Source organism: Pinus tabuliformis, chromosome 7 (assembly GCF_031772625.1).
Source record: "Pinus tabuliformis cultivar Carrire ecotype Pingquan chromosome 7, CPIR1, whole genome shotgun sequence".
Lineage (NCBI taxonomy): Eukaryota > Viridiplantae > Streptophyta > Pinopsida > Pinales > Pinaceae > Pinus > Pinus tabuliformis.
In genome coordinates, this window is record NC_142293.1 from 89,420,402 (window position 1) to 89,431,945 (window position 11,544).

The following is an 11,544-nucleotide window of genomic DNA, read 5'->3' on the forward strand; positions in this document are numbered from 1 at the left end:
AGCTCCTAAAATCTTACCACTATTACTATGTACAAAACATGCATTGATATATAGACCATTTTAGTGGTTGGAATGAATGATGAACACCAGTTTAAAGGTAATTTGCAATCTCCACCTCATTATTTGAGTATTAGATATTCTTTGGAAAAAATTATGGAAGTATTCTTACCTCTAATAAAGGTGTTGGAGAATCGACATTCAGCCACAAAAACTTCACTTGTAAAATATTTTGATTATCTCTCTTATGTAAGTTATTCATATGATGTCAAATTTCAGGATATGTATTGTAATACACCCAAATTTCCACTTTGCATATGCTTTGGATTTAACACATTCATTGATTCAACAGTTTATGGAGGGTACTAATTTTTTCTTTGACACTTTTGCAAAATGAGAAAGAGTAGTTGTTAGAGAGGAAAAAACAAGGTTTTGTTTTGCCCAAGATGAATCCCCTACTTGGCTGAATCATAAACGAAAGCTTATGAATCTTGGAGACTATTTCTTATTTGGGTAGGTCCTTCAGTAAATAGTTTTTCAGCTGTTGATTATTGGAGATGGATAATATCCAAGTTTTTAAAATTAAAAATTCAAGCTTGGAGTAATATTGACTTACTTCCTTCTAAGAAGATTGCAATTGCTGATAAATTCTAGCTGTGAGTCACATTGGTTTCTCTGTCTTTTTTTCTTCTCAAGTAGCCTATAAAATGTTGGAACAGGTACTCCAAACTTTTATTAGGCAAGCAAGGTGGGGCAAAAGGGATTGATATGGTGTCTTTGAGTTTTTTGTAATTTCACTTTACCAAGTGATCAAGGGGGATTGGACATCCCCAACATTAATAGACATATGGTTTCCATTGTTCCTTTGGATTTGTGTAACATCTCTACAAAATTTCCATTTTTCTGGGATTCTCTCAGACGCTGATATACTTTGTACCTGTAAAGATTTCCAATGTTCTGAGACATTTATGTTAGTGTAAGTTTCTTCTTAAATTTAACCTCTTTGCTACATGTTTTAGAATATATATAGAAACTCAAATTTCGATTGTACTTCACTTTCGATATATTTCACTTGCTTATTGGCTTCCACATTCCCATTTCTATCGTCATTTTGTTGTACCTCTTAGTCCAATTGTTAGTTTTAAAACCATTACCTATATATGCAATTTAAAGGACTGCTATAACTCTCACATAATTCTTTAAAGGGTGCTAGCTCAATGGTAGAGCACTTGCTTTATAAGCAAGAGGTTGGTGGTTTGATTCCACTGTGTTCTAATATGAATTAATCAATGATATTGTAGTTTTCTTTTTAATTAAATACTTTTAATATTGGTTTATTTCAATGGTGAGATATTTTTTTAGATTCATTATTTTATATTGTCTCTAAAGAGACAAAAGTGATCATGTATTATCTTTAAAAGTAATTTTTTATTGTCTTTAGAGAGACAATAGTTAGGATCAAAGACATTGCCTCTTTAAAGACGATATGTCCTTAATCCCAACTATTGTCTCCAGAGAGACAAAAAAAAAATTGTCTCTAGAGAAACAAAACTGAAATTGTCTCTAGATATACAAAAATGTTTGTGTTATATATTGTCTTTATAGAGACAATATTTTAAGACAATTTAATTTGAGACGTCCCCTTAAAGACAATATTTAAAACAATACATAAGCATTCTTTTGTCTCAAGTTAAGACAATTTACCTAAAAATTGTCTTAAATATTGTCTTAAAGCACCTCTTTGTGTTGTAGTGTATGAAATGAGTTATGATTTTTTAATTAGGTGATAATGATAAACCATGGTATTGACACATTATTGTAATAAAACATATATACAACTTAACAAAATCCTTGATATATATATATATATATATATATATATATATATATATATATATATATATATGAACCTTCTCTTTCTTATGGGTTAGTTCTAAAAGGAGTTGTCTAATGAAGTCACATTTTTTCTTTTAAATGAGAAATTTTTCAAAAAAGTCTAATTGTTGGAGTGTTGAATCATTTTTTAATGGTATAAATAGATTCAAAACCAGCAAGAACCTATGAGGAACACAAAATCCTAAAGCTCAAGAGATATAATCAAGATTACTAAAAATTTCAACAAATTTTATTAAAATCTTACTAAAATTTCCATTATTTTCTAGAAAAAATCATTGAACACATATTTCATTAAATATGGAAGTATTCAGTGGATCTAGAATTTAGAACTTTAACTAGATTAAGTTTTTTCAAAATGAGGAATTAGAAAGTCACTTAATTCACTAATTTTAATGTAGATATTCACCAATTTTGTGTAAAAATTATCATGATAAACTTTATAAAACAAATTTATATAAACTTGCTAAAATAATCTTTCACATTTTAATCTTGGATTCCTTACATTATCTATTTTAATATTTTTTATGGTTTATAGTAAAATATAAGTTTGTTAAGGTTATTTTATGAAAATAATGGTGCATATGTTACTATTATTAATCCATTTAATTATAATTTGATATAGTAAATATCATGTATGTGTTAAGTCATGATTATTTTTTTTCTCAATTGGACTAATTCTATTAAGCAAAAATATGGTACAAGAGGATACATTCAAGAGAGACAGAGAGCCGGCAACCGGAAATGATAGGACTATCAACCTCGGTTCCGGAGAAGGAGTAAAACAAACAAGGAGCTACATCATGAGGCTGGGAGCCAGAAGAAACATTGACTTCTACCCTGAAAGGGTAGAGGCCTCAACACGAATCTTTTTCCCTTTCCTTTTTTTGACTTCGACCCAACCATTTTGGGGTGGATGAGCAATAACAACTTGAAGATTGGGGCTCTCCACAGGGGAGCCCTCCTTTTCTGAATCAGAGGACGAGGACAAATGGGCGCGTTTCTGAGCAGAGGCTGTATCGGAGGAAGGCGCCAGACCATCGGTGGAAGGGACCACGAAGTTAGGGGCCTGATTCTATTCTTCATCGCTATCTTCATCTTCAGAGCTGGAGGAATCCGAATCCACAGCTGGAGGTGGAGAGCAAGGCGCCCATCGTTTGGATTTAGTCTTGGAGACGTTGGCCTTATTCTTTTTTGCTGGACGAGATGGGCAGGTGTTATGCAAATTCCCAGATTGGTGGCAATGGCGGCAACGAAATGCGGTATTCTCATAATCCAGTGTCTGGGTCCAGACAAAGTCATTTATCTTGAGATTGATCTGTTCTGGAAGTCCTTTGCTCAAGTCTAACTCCACACATACTCTTGCATATGAGTAGAGACCTTTGGATTCCCGCCATAAATCTCCGCTAATGAAGGTGCCCAAGGTATTGCCTATAGCTCTAAAGACACAAGTATTCCATAGGTGGGCCGGTAAGTTTGGAAGCCTGATCCATACAGGGGTCTTGGTAATGATTGCAGTAGCTGGATCAAAATCAGGGAACCAAGGAGTCATGAAGAGCCCTGCAGTTCCCATGAACCAAGGGCCCTCTTCTAAGGCCTTTTCATAATGCTTACTGTTATCAAATAGAACAATGAAGTACCCTTTTGAACAAAAAAAGATCTTACAATGATGTGTCCAGTTTGCATGGATCCATGCATAGAGATCCTGAGATCGCGGCCACAGTCCATTAAATCTGCAAATGATGGCTCTTTCTGCAAATTCTTGAAGTTGGGTTGCCAGATCTTCATGGGTGAGTTCAGCACAAGGAACTTCTTCAATCTTGTCAACCAAGAAGGCCTTAGATTTGAGGGCTTCCGGGGGTTTGGGGTTCTCAGAGTGTACTGCATCTTTGTATGAGAAGGGCCGAGCAGATGATGACTGTCCCGCTGCACCTCCTCTCAGACGAAGGGTTACCACCACAGAGCTGTTCCTGGAAATGCTGTAAGAAGAGAGGGGAAGAGGGTCTTCAAGTTGTTTACCTTGAAAGAGAAGCCGCTGAAAGCTTGATGGGATCCCCATCCGGCGTTCTAGATTCAGTTTGAGTTCTTGCACCAGATCTGAAGGATTGACCCATTGCATGATGGTTCTGCCTGTGGGCTGAGAAATTTGGATCTGAAAGGGATCAGAGATGAGCCTTGACCCCATGCCAGGGCTTCCTGTGCTTCCTAGATCAGATCTGCCTTGGCTATTTCCCATCCGGGGAGCCGGACCTGCAAGATCTTGGCCGATCTGTTTGTTGAGAAATTTCTTGACATCTCGTTCAGGCATTTCGTCAAACAGTTCGCGTGCGATCTTTACCCTTCCACGATTTATATACAAATCCGGAAGGGCATTCGCCACAGCCGCATGGAGCTTGCACCCTCTTCTTCTGCGGGGAAGAGGTTCGCATCCCCGGAGCATGAGTTGCTGGGCGAGATTATCGTCGTCCGGGAAAGTACCCCCACGTTCGTAGCTCATGTATTTCGCCAGATCATCCTTCAAAAGCATACACGGATGCCCGATCGGAATATACACAGTGTCCGTGTGGAAGGCGCTGTTGAAGCCCAACGGGAGCTTCTGCCCCGCAACGATCTCAATCAGCTCCTGCGGCAGCTTTTCTCTGTTCTTCTCCGTCCACTGACCCCACGGGTCCCCGCCGTCCGTCTCCGCCTGCGCGTTGCCTTCGCCTCGGAACGACGCTTTGAGGAAATCCATGAGGTGGGCGAGCCGTTGCAGCCAAGACCGAACCTAGTTCTTCCGAGAAACCCTAGAGTTCTCCTTGTTCTAACTGTTACAACAACATGACCGTGTTAAGTCATGATTATTACTAAGGTAGTGTTGGCACAATTTAAAATTCTATCACCTTTGCAACACTAGTTATATTATGGTTGAAGATTAAAAAACTCTCAAAGATCATCGAGTTTATACTCGTATTAGAATTAAATTTCAAAATATTTGTGACGCTACCAACCTTTTTGATTGTTTAACTAAACAAAATTATGATGATTTTGAAACACTTCCTTTAATGCTTTTTCAGCGTAACAATAAAATTCGAAATAACTTTTAATATCTTTTTATCTCCTTATTTACCATAGTTGGTCTTAGTGGATGATAATCAACATTATCACCATCATAATTACATACTATTGTAGAAAGTTTGCACCATTTTAGAGTTGAGGAGAAAAATGAATTTAGGATCAAATTAAATGTTGTATGTGAGTAGTAGCATAATTTATTTTTATTTATTAGTTGTACGTTTATGTTAATAAAGAAGTTGATTGAGGCTCGCTTTATGAATAATAGATTAATATGCAAGATATATATTAAGTATAAAGTTATTTAATGACAAATGAAATTTTTGGTAATGTGTCCAATATATACCATTATTTAGAACTTTAACTAGATTATATTTTTTCGAAATGAGGAATTAGAAAGTCACCTAGTTCACTAATTTTTATATAGATATTCACCATTTTTTGTGTAAAAATTATCATGATAAACTTTATAAAACCAATTTATAAACTTGAAAAAGAAAATATTTCATATATTAATCTTGGATTCCTTACATTATATATTTTAATATTTTTATGGTTTATATTAAAAAGATAAGTTTGTTAAGGTTATTTTATGAAAATAATGATGTGTGTGTAACTATTATTAACCGATAATCCGATATAGTAAATATCATGTATATGTTAAGTTACGATTATTACTAAAACAATGTTGGCACAATTTAAAATTGAAAATAACTTTTAGTAATATCTTTTACCTTCTTATATACCATATTTGGTCTTAGTGGATGATAATCATCATTATCACCATCATCATTACATACTATTGTAGGAAGTTTGCACCATTTTAGAGTTAAGGAGAAAATAGTTTTTTAGGATCAAATTAAATGTTGAATATAATTGATTTTTATTTATTATTTGTACTTTTATGTAAAAAACGAAGTTGGTTGAGGCTTACTTAATGAATAATATATTAATATGCAAGCTATATATTAAGTATAAAGTTATTCAATGACAAATGATCATAGTAATGTGTCCAATATATACCATCATAGATCTATTTTAAGTGCAGATATAGGGATCAAATTTCTTCAAGTGCAAACACTTTTAGAGTGAAAGATACAATGTGTTATTTTTAATTGTTGAAATGTAATGCTCCTAGTAAAGCGTTAATGTTAAGTAAGACAGTAAATTTAACTGTGAACTAAAGTTTTGTTCGGTAAAATTATAATAACTATGTTGTTACTGCTGTTAATTATTATGATAATTAATTGTGCTACTACTGTTTAATTAAGTATGTAATTAATTGTTGTTAGTAGCTATTGAGGTAGTTGAAACAAAAGAAAAACCTAACTACCTTCATGTGACGGTTGAGACCCCAGAGGAAAAGGGGGAAAAAGAGGAATGCCAAGTCTGGTAAGGATGAGATGGCAGTAAAACAGAGAGAAATGCTATGTCTGGTAGAGATCAGATGGCATGGGCTTGGAAGCCAGAAGCTTCCTGAACCGCTACGTCTGGTTAGGACCAGATAGCGTGACTCTGGTATAGCCAGAGAGTTGCAGACAGTGAAGATCTGCAGAAGTGCTTGGGGGTGGAAGATCGAGGAGGATCTTCCTAAGGTCGGGTGGTTGACAAGCGCTACGAAGAGGTTTGCTTCTGCTCAGGTACGGCTTGCTAAAGCATTTAAGAATTTGTTTATAAACTGTGGAATCATTTAAGGTCTATGACAGGCAAGTGATGGTAGTGGAAAAAATGATTTGATAATTTTAAGATTTAGTCTCTGCGCAACTGGCAGAGATGGAATTAGATTTTTCAATTAAAAAAAAAAACAGCGAATCCATGCCGAAATAAAACCCCTGTAGCATAAGCGGTAAAGAAAACAGGAAACTGGTCATTGTGCAAAGCCATCTCCTGTAGCCTAGGTAGTAATCAACCAAAGAATTCAATACTGTGCATAATCATTGAGTTTATATTTCGAACCTAGAACAATAATATAGTACCCGGAGACACCCAGGCTTACTACTGAGAAAAATACAAGCTGTTCGAATCAATTATGGCACAATACATATATTTTAGAGCAACAATCAATTACCAAGTACACAACACCAGCATTTAACAGAATATTTAAGTATGCAGAGAGAAACGATAACGGAAATACTCCTGTTCTCGAGGAACAGAGGAGGGGCCGTGCCCACCTTGCATACGTATTAAACAATAACAGGTATCCCTGAGCCTGAAAAGAACCGCCGAAGCCATGTTTGAATCATTATATAACCAGCAAGGGCTTTCATTGCCAAGCCGGCGTCTCATGACAAGCTAACAGTAGAAACAATCATACATTGAAAACGAACAAGGATACATGTTTAAAAATTTATATTCACAATAAAAGTCACAGAGAGGGCAAGGACGCCCAGTATACACTGAGTAAAAGTACTGGAACCCAGGTAATGGTTTTCATATGAACCAGTAATATTTCTTTTTAAAGAAAAAAACTAAATTCGAAACAGTATTATAGAGGAAAAAACCCAGTAAATAAACCGGTAACATTTGACCGTCTGCAACGACTAACAGTCCATAATAATGAAATAAAAATTATACAATACAAGTCGGGCATTCAGCGCCTTTCAACTGAGGTTTCCGCCCGAATGCTGGTGAAGGGACCAAGTTAAATTACAAACGACAAAATGGGGAAAAACATAAACTTCTTCATGGAAAGAAACCCCTGTACATGGCGAAGGGTTTTCGTTGCATATGCAAACTCTGATATCCTGTCAAGATGGACAACGGCTCAGTCCGTTACCATGGAAACGCCCTACGAGCCTTACAATAGATGCATAAACTCTTACCCGGGCATGGGATGGTGGAGAAGCGGAGCAGGCTCTTCGACGCCGTCGGCTTTAGCAAACGAACCCTTCACCTGAAAACACCATCATAACCTGAATTGTGAGATTTAAAAACCCGCGGAAGAATATGAACATAAAACGAAAAGAATCGTAACCATAACCTGAACTGTGAGATTTAAAAGCCTGCACAAAACGAAAAGAGTCGTAACCATGAAATATAGGGGATCAGTTACCTTATCTGGCGTTGGGAGACAGAGATTTCCTGCTGCGTACCAGACCGCCTGGAGGGAAGGAGTGTTGTGCAAGGCGAAGCGCCATAGAGCTGTGAGCGACAGGAGGTCACTCCAACAATGAAACGAGCTAAAGGATTAACCACGCATAAAGACCATTAAATCTTACCACCGCCTCATGGCTCGACGACAGCCCTTGATCTGGGCGGGTTCGTCTCCGCCGTGGGATCGAACCTAGATTAACCGGGAAAACAGCTGCCAAGTGGTAAGTTCGAGGTAGTGTCAGTCCGCATGAGTCCTGGAGCATTGAGCACGCGGAGAGCACATGGTGCCTACTGGCCGGCCGTTCATCGTGCCAGATGGACGATGTGGAGCAGGCCAGTTGGGGCAAGTATCAGTGCCGGACGTGACTCACGGCATCATTTAACCCCGGCAGTATAAACCAGCACTCAAATGGAAATTGCCATAAAATCATTCATACCCTGTAGTACCCGCTCATATAACATTTTGTACAAATAAATGTAATGTCAACCGCATGATTAACCCAAGACAGAGCAAGAGTCAACTAATGTTTATTCGCCATTGTATCATGGTTATGTATCGTGGTTAGTACAGCGAATCTCATTATTAATTCTTGTATGAGTGGGTATGGGTATAAAGATATTTAAGTATTCCTTATTACATTGATTGGCTAGTAATGAGATATATAAACGTTATTGCATTCGAAGGACTAATAAACATGTATACATATTTATACTGTGGTAAAAAAAAAAAAAAAAATTCTGTAGTGTAGTGTTACAAGTGGTATCAGAGCCCAGGTTACAACTCTGTGACCTCGGGTTAATTTTAATGGAGACAGCAATGCATAAGTAACTCCCTAACAAGCAAGCAAGGGGTATATTGAAATATAAAAATTACATCTGTTGAAATGAGCTAATTTTGTTCAGGTGACAGCAGAATGAGGAGAACAAGTAGCACTCCTCATGGAAATATGAATCGACCAGACAACGTTACTCACCCTCAGGGGAATCCTGAGATATGGGTACAACTGGGAGAGGAAGGCCGCAACACTGATTTGACTATATTGGAGACAGTCCAGGAACTGAAGAACGAAATGGCCCGTTTGCGTGAGGACAACGCAAGACTAAACATGGAACAAGAGAGGATCCTGAAAAGTTTATCCGATAAACAAAACCAACAGCAGTCTCATCCTAGGCCTGAGCAGACATGAGTATCAGATGAACAAGGCTATCACACCGAACAGGAGGAAATAGAGGAAAGGGCAGAGGTTCGAGGAGAGAAGTCTGTTAACGCTTCTGAATATCAAACTCCAAAGAGACAGCGGATAGAACTGCAAGGGGAGTTTCGGAAGATTAAACCACCACATTTTGATGGGGAATCGGAGGAAGCTGTAGAGGCTTAGCTAATCAACATGAACAAGTATTTCCAAGTTTACGAGTATGATCACCATCTTAAGGCACGGCTGGCTATCTTACAGCTGCAGGCCAAGGCTACATTATGGTGGGAAGAAATCAAGATGGTGTGGGGGGTGAGTGAGCAAGATGTGACTTGGGAGACTTTTCAAAGATATTTCAAGGAAAAGTACCTGACAGAATGCTTCTATGATGAAAAAGCACGAGAATTTCATGATCTGTGGCTTGGGCAGCAGACCATAGATGAGTTCATAACTAAATTTACATCTCTGCTTCGCTATGTACCGTACATTCGGGAGGAAAAGGCTAAGGTGCAGCAGTTTGTTAGCAGCCTACCCCAAGCAATGAGGGAAAGAATTGAATTTGATAATCCGAAGACGATGGACGAAGCAGTACAGAAAGCTAGAATATGTTATCAGCAGAATAAACAAAAAGGATAAAATTCTGGGAAGCGCTGGGCAGATAAAAAGGGCAGCAGAATGACTGTAGGAGTTAAGGGAACTCGCAGCAATTTTCACAAGGGATTCTCAAAAGGGGCCAGCAATAGAAACCCATCAAGGAATCAGATCAGATTTAAGCCACCTACTGAATCTAAATACAGTGAACAGTCGGGTAGAGCTGATAATGAGGGCTCAGCTAGGCCATCGGTTCAGTGCTGGGGTTGTGGCGGACCACATTATATTAAAAATTGACCTCACCGGAAGGAAAGCGATCAGGTGTCCCAGATTTACGAAGCCTCCACAGTGGGAGACGTGGCTCAGTCCATACCCAGAATAAATGCCGCACTCGAGGATCGACAAGCTAATTACCAGCCAACAATGATAGAATTTGAAGGTAAGATCCTTGATCGAACTGTTTCCATTTTAGTAGACCCAGGAGCTACTTTAAGCTACATAAGTCCCAAAGTTGTGGAAAATTGTAGTTTGCAAGCTATTAAGTTTAAGAATCCATGGTTAGTACAGCTTGCCACCGGGGCCAAAAGACGAGTGCTGGCTAAGGTCAGCAACTGTCCACTAAGGTTAGCCGGTCAGACAGTAATGACAGAATTGAATGTACTCCCTCTCAGTTCGTATGATGTGTTGATAGGGATGGATTGGCTGGAAAGGCGGTGGTCTGTAATAAACTGCAAGACAAAAACAATTTCTTACCGTGATGAACTCGGAAAAGAAAAGGAAATTCAAGGTATCCAGAAACCGGTGCAGATCCGGCCAATTACGGCCTCACAACTAGCTAAAAGTATCCGGAAGAAATGTCAAATATATGCAGTACAAGTAGGATATGCTAGATCTGAAGATAAAATTGCGACTGTGGAAAGTATACCAGTAGTGCGAGATTTTACAGATGTATTTCCTGAAGAAATACCAGGGCTGCCGCCCAAAAGAGATTTGGATTTCACCATAGAATTGGTACCCGGTGTAGCCCCAGTATCCCGAGCACCATACTGGATGAGTGTGCCGGAATTAACTGAATTAAAGATGCAGCTACAAGAGTTGTTAGACAAGAAGTATATTCGTCCCAGCGTATCTCCTTAGGGAGCCCCTGCATTGTTTGTTAGGAAAAAGGACGGAACTCTCCGTATGTGCATAGATTATAGACAGCTGAATAAATTGACAGTTAAAAACAAATATCCACTACCCCGCATTGATGAACTGTTTGATCAGGTGAAGGGGGCGACAATCTTCTCAAAGATCGACTTGAGGTCAGGCTATCATCAAATCAGAATTAAGGATGAGGACATAGCCAAAACAGCCTTTCGAACCCGTTACGGGCACTACAAGTTTGTGGTACTGCCTTTTGGGTTGACCAATGCACCTGCGACATTTATGTGCTTGATGAATAGTGTATTTCATCTGTACCTAGACAAATTCATGTTAATCTTTATTTGATGATATACTTATATACTCCCAGAATATTAAAGAGCATGAGGAGCATCTCATAATAGTGTTACAGACACTACGGGAACATCAGCTATATGGTAAATTTAGCAAATGTGATTTTTATAAAGAGCAGATCCAGTATTTGGGGCATATCATCACTAAAGAAGGCATAGTTGTGGACCCTGAAAAGATCAAAACCATAATGGAATGGCCAATACCAAAGGACGTGGCAGATATCAGG

The 11,544-nt window shown here is 38.2% G+C and overlaps 1 non-coding gene across 1 annotated transcript; it reads left to right on the forward strand.

The window, feature by feature from the left end:
- Positions 1–1,200: 1,200 nt before the first annotated feature.
- On the forward strand, positions 1,201–1,272 carry TRNAI-UAU (transfer RNA isoleucine (anticodon UAU)). Its single transcript has one exon. It is a non-coding gene; the product is annotated as a tRNA-Ile (tRNA).
- The last annotated feature ends 10,272 nt before the right edge of the window (positions 1,273–11,544 follow it).